This window comes from Rattus rattus, chromosome 7 (assembly GCF_011064425.1).
Source record: "Rattus rattus isolate New Zealand chromosome 7, Rrattus_CSIRO_v1, whole genome shotgun sequence".
Lineage (NCBI taxonomy): Eukaryota > Metazoa > Chordata > Mammalia > Rodentia > Muridae > Rattus > Rattus rattus.
The window spans coordinates 84,131,037-84,137,509 of NC_046160.1; positions in this window are offsets into that span (position 1 = coordinate 84,131,037).

Sequence of the window (6,473 nt, forward strand, 5' to 3'; positions counted from 1 at the left end):
TTTTGGCCAGTGAGTTAATCCATCATCCCTCTGTACTAGAATCATTACCAAAATCCTAAATGAGCCTCGTGTTGGCGAACACATGAGGGTGCTGGTGTAGGGGTGCAGCATGCTCAGAAGACGGAGAGACTACTTCCCTTCCCTCATGCCTTGTTCCGTATTTCTCTCCTTTTTGACTATTCATGAGTTGGAGCCTTTAGAATAAACCATCAATAGTAAATGGACCATTTTCCAGACGTCTGTAAGCCTTTCTAGCAAGTGTCCACACTGGGCAGGGGACTTCTGGTGAATTGTTTTGTAGCTGTTGCAAGATTGGGAGGCCTGGACTTGTGCTTAGCAGCCTGAAGGTTGTGGAGTGTGCACCGACTGGATCAATAGTGCCAGAATTAAATCACAGGTTGCCTGGTTTGGAGCCACAGAAAAACATATGGTGTGGGTTCCTACGCCCATATTTGGCGTGAGAGTTCTGATTTTGATCATAGATGATGGCGTTTTTCCTATTCATCCCTTTCTGAGGTTCTTTTGGCTTGAGATGCAGGCTTCACTGTCAGTGCTGTAATCCATGCCCATCCCAACGCTATGTATGGCATGTGATCATGGCTCGAGTTCCCCTGATGGTTGTTCCAGTATCAGGAAATGTTAGGTTTCCCTGTTCTTCTAGGATAAGCCTCCGTTTAATCGCATGCTCAGATAAGAGTTGTGTGGCCAACCATCTGATCCCCTGTAACAGAGAAACATCTGGAGAAGGGTCTGATCAGAGTCCATAGTCTTCCAGGCCTTAAGGCGGGAGTACAAGGCAATCCAGAACAGATTTCTTCCCTGCTGGGATGAGTCTGCAGTACCAGCCACAGACTTAGTAACACGGTCCCCTCACCTTTTGTATTCTTTTGTTTGAGGCAGGGTGGCTTATCACCCAGGCTGACTTAGTACTTGTAGTCCTCCTGCTTCTACCTCCCCAGTGCGGGATTACAGGCATACGTAAGTCATTTACTTTTATGACTTGTTAGCATCTGAGATCTCTGATTATATTTTTATAATGAAAACTTTATGGTAAGTAACATATATATATATATGCATTTATGTACATATGTATATATAAATTAATTGAGACCTGAAGTCCATACATACCAGTGAACCTCTGTACAGTTAGAATAGTCATTCTAGCTGTGGAACTTCATACTAGATCTTACCCTTTCTTCTCAGTACACGTTTAGCATTTTCCACTAGATGGGCAGGGGAGGGAGGATCCATGACAGAGTTAAAACTAGAAAAACAGCTTTATATTCGCCCTCATGACCATTGGCCTGCATTCCAACCCTCTACAGGGCATGGCAGGTGAGGAATCGAAATGCGGGGAATTTGACTGCTCTGCTGGGCTGGGCGGGTGCTGGACTTCATGCTTGAGGGTGGGAAAGTGCGGTCTGAGATGTGAGAAAGCTGAAGCTGGTGTTCCCTCACTTCCTGGCATCTAGTTGTTGCTAAAAGACCGCACAGAGAAGTCGGAAGGAAGTGGCTGGGCCGGGGCGGGGATGGGAGTGGGGATGAGCGGGGGTGGGGGTGTGGTGGGGCAGGGTGGGGCGATAAGGCCAGGACTGGAAGCTCCCAAACTCCTGGATATTCAGGTGCTGCTGAGTCTTAAGGAGTTGAGAACAGAGTGGGGCCAGTTGGCTGAGGGTGGCATCTAGCCTGGGGCCTGGGGAAGGGGAAACTCAGCAGTGATTGTTGATTGTCCTTCTGTGGGAGGCTTAGGCTGGGGCTAGGTAGTTGCAGACCCCCTTCCTTGCTCCCCATGGTGAAAGAGACTCCCTGATTCTAAACTGTATTGACAGTTCAGTGTAAAAAATGGATATATAATGTGATGCTTTGCATATGCTTGGCCCAGGGAGTGGCACTATTAGAAGGTGTGGCCTTTTTGAAGGAAGTGTGTCACTGTGGGGTGGGCTTAGAGACCCTCCTCCTAGCTGCCTGGGGATGTTTATTCTTTTCTTGGCTTCCTTTGGGGGAAGATGTAGACCTCAGCTTGTGATGCTGCCATGCTCCCTGCCTTGATAATGATGGACTGAACCTCTGAACCTGTAAGGCAGCCTCATTTACATGCTGTCCTTTATAAAACTTACATTGGGGGTTGGGGATTTAGCTCAGTGGGCCTAGCAAGCGCAAGGCCCTGGGTTCGGTCCCCAGCTCCGAAAAAAAGAAAAAAAAAAAAAAAAAAAAACTTACATTGGTCATGGTCTCTGTTCACAGCAATAAGACCCTAACTAAGACACTATACCCTACCAACTTCTCTGGGTGGACCAGAGATTAAATTCCTTCTGCAGGGAGGAATGTCTGGGAAGGGAAGCTTATTGGCTAAACCCTTAGGGCCTCTAGGTAACTCATTAGCATGGAGAGCCCTGTTCTGGGCCCATGTGACCCCAGGTCAAGTTTCCTTATATTGGAAGTGTGGCACATGTTCCAGGTCAGGAATTTGACAGAGAGGAGGGAGGTGCCTACCATCTCAGGTGTGAGTTTCTGGGGTCCCAACCTGCTCTACCCACCAAGCTTTCTGGCATGGTTTACCGTCCAACACATGACACATCCATTACCAGGATTTCATTCTTCCTCATCACCTATTTGCTGTTTGTTCTCCTTTCCACAAGTTATACTGTACTCACATGTATGCACATACGTGTGGGCTGTGACTCCATATTCTGGAGAACTTGCTTTGTTTTTCTTTCCGAGATTGTAGAACTTTACTTGATGTACACTGTAAGTCTATCCATCTTCCAAAGAGCTGCTATCCCTTGTTAAAAGTATCAGATTTTCTTATTCATTCATCCATTGATGGACAGTTAGATGGTTCTGTTTCCTCGAATATTTACCAGCAATAAACATGGGGGCACACATACCTCTGTGGTAGAGTACGGAATTCTCTGGGTCTGTGCCCAGGAGTAAAATAGTTGAGTCATATGATACCCTGACACGCCAGACAATTTGAAACAATACAAGAATTCCTATGGAATCAACAAAGACCATAACAGCCAGTGAAATCATAAGGTGTACGACATCCCTTGACAACCTGACCTCAAATTATACTGTAGAGCCATAGTGATCTAGATGGCCTGGTACCAGTATAAGATCAGACAGACAGACCAATGGGGTAGAATAGCAAAGATGTGCCTACTTAATTTTTGACAAAGGAGGTCAAAACACAACATGGTGGAAAATATAGCCTATTCAACAAATTGTACTGGGGAAACTGGGTACCTACCTTCAAAAAAATAAATTAGGTTATCTTTCACCTTGTATGAAAACCAGTTCAAAATAGATCAAAGATCTTAATTTAAAACCTGGAATGCTGAAACTTTCGGAGAACAGAGAGAGTACCAGTCAGGACACTGGGGTAGGCAAGAATTTTCTGAATAGAACTTCAGTAGCACATAGGACCTAGCTCCAGGCGTCAGCAGATAGGACTCCATGAACATAGAAAGGGGTGGTTCATCAAAGGAAATGTTTAGTCAGCAGAACACAGACAGCATGGGAGAACATCTTTATCAGCTGCGTACCCTTCAGACAAGGAACTAATATCCAGGACTTACCAAGAACTGCAGAAGGTAAACATCGAGGAGATAAAACTGCCGGTTAACAAATGAGCTAATGAATTGAGTAGCCATTTTTCAAAGAAAGAAACAAACACAATAGGCCAATAACTATTTTAAAGGCTGTTTAATATCCCTAGCCATTAGGGAACTACAATAAAACTACTTTTTTTAGATACCGCCTTGTCCTAGTCAGAAGAGTTATCAACAAGAAATCTGACAATAGCCTGTCAGTGGTACACAACTTTAATTCCAGCACTCAGGAGGCAGAGGCAAGGCAGATCTCTGAGTTCAAGGTCAGCCTGGTCTACAAATTGAGTTCCAGGACAGCCAATGCTACACGGAGAAACCCTGTCTCAAACAAACAAACGAAAAGCAGTAATCGGAGAGGATATGGGAGAGAGGAATCCTCGTTCACTGCCAGGGATGGTGCAAATGTAAGCAGCCATGTGAATCAATTTGGAGATCAATATAAAGATACCAGATGTAAGTGTGGTAAGTGTACTAGACCTTTAAATCAGCAGCTTACCATCTATACCAGTGGTTCATTCAACCTTTGGGTCGTGACCCCTTTGGGGTTGAATGACCCCTTTCACAGGGGTCACATGAGATACCCTGCCTATCAGACAATAACATTATGATTCATACTGGTAGCAAAATTAGTCATGAAATAGCAACAATAAAATGGCCAGGGGTGCTGAGAACCACTGCTCTATATTGTATTCAAAGATGCCATTATTGAGTTAGCTTAGTGTCCTGAATCTTTTGATTGAGGAATTGGCTAGTCTGAGGGGTATTGTGTCTGTCTGTTTTGCTCTGTCCTCCTACCTCCATGTCTTGTGAATAAGCTGAAAAGGTAGGTGTGCGGTGGGGATGGGATGCTGTCCTAGTTTGCCTTGAGTATTCAGGCATTCAGTTCTCAGATCAGAGCTTACCTTATGCCTTTCATTGAGTTATATAATCTATTCTCCAAGAGCTGAAATTGGTGAATCAGACAGGCCTTGGGCGAAGTCAGGGACCAGAACTGGGACAGGTATTAATTTACCAAGATAACAAAGCCCTGTCCGGCTTGCAATGGGTAACCTATAGGCTTTTGTATTACTAATCTAGTCCTTGGTGACTAGTCTGCTTTCTGTCCAAATTTCCTTACTCGGGTTGTCAAATACTTTACTGTGATATGGGGTCACTCATGATGAGTGGTCTGGTCCAAGCAATGAAACACACAGATCCAAGACTATCAATTAGGTGGCTGGGAAGTAAAAGAGGTGGCCCATCTTACCTGTCAGAGTGGATAGTACGAGGCCTTCAACAGTGTCCCATCTACTTTCCAGTTCTCTCACATTCTACATCCGTGTCAGTTTGGGTGTGAAAACTGGCACTGAAGGTCTGGGGCACAGTTTTGATAGAGACAGGAGTCTCTTTTTCAAGGTAAAAAGGTAGGGGGGTTTTAGATCCCTGGTTATCCTTGTGTTATAAGCCACTGAAAGTCTCCTAATAAGATGACTGATGTACTTGTCTTCACAAGAGAATGGAAGCGATAGACCCTGGGTACAAGCCTGACGGTCAGTTTTCTGTGCTTAGCTATGAGATGAAGAAATGAGGGAATGTATTCTCCAGACAGACAGGTTCCTGGCTTTAACTTAAAGTAGCGGAGACATTTTATTTGTTTGATGGGTCTTTGTTTGTTTGGTTGGATTGGTGTTTTTCTTTTTTTCAAGACAGGGTTTCTCCGTGTAGCTCTGGTTGTCCTGAAACTCGCTCTGTAGACCAGGCTGGCCTTGAACTCACAGAGATCTGCCTGCCTTTGCCCTCTGAATTCTGGAATTAAAAGCATGGGCCACCACTACCTGGTGCAAAGAAAAGTTTTAAGTAAAGGCTACCCATGTCTGTTGATGTTAAGATAAGAGGTACTAAGTTCTTTCAGATATTGGCCCCGTCTAACATTTGGAATCTAGAATCAGATGCACCATTTCCAGATGCCTGAGCAGGTCTGTTGCAATGTGAGAGGCATCGAGCATTCAGAATCTCAGAAAGCTTCGCTAAGTTGAGAGTCAGAATTTCATTTTTTTTTCCATTTTACCTGGATATGGGGGGGGGCCCTGGATGATCAGTCCTGATATTAGGGATCACTGCAAGCACCAAGTAAACTGGATGTCTCTATCAATAGAGAGATAAGTTTAAATTCTCTGGCCTGGAGACCTCAATATTTTTTCTAGGCTAGAGCCCTAGCTGCATGGTAAGGAAAAGCTTCAGTCTCCTGAGAATAAGCACCAAAGTCAGAGCACGCTAGAACTCAAGTGCAGAATGTGCTTCTGTGAAACCCATTTGCAGGTGCAAAACGGCCTGGAGCTTGGTGCTAGCAGCTTTAGTAAAGTTTTCTTACCAATGCTCATTCAGCAATTGTCTTCATTTTGTAACTTTATCTAAGACTTCATGTCAGTCCATGTTGAAAGTTACCCAAGGTTACACCATACATTCTGCATCTGGTCCTCTCTAGTACCTCTCTGAGTCCTGATCCTAATCATTGGCGTTCTTTGGTGGCCATTTTGAACCTCTCCAAAGGTTTGATCTCTGGACATTTACTGAGTGCTACTATCTTAGCAGAGAACCTGTGTGTCACAAGGTGAGCAGCCTGGCATTTTGTGTACCCTTTTGGAATGAGTTCTGAGCTTCATAATACTCACCCACCTCTGAAGCCAGTCTAAGCCAGTTTCTTTCTGGGCGACTTGTGGTTTGTACTCCATTCAAATCTGTTCCCCATCCCTTTCCCTACAGTATTAAGGGTCCTTTGGGGCTTTTTGATCTGAGGATTTTTATCATCTATCAGGAATTTTTTTAGTTCTTATGTAATTGAATATTGTCTCTCCCTTAAATTCTCTGTCTCTTTCTTCCGAC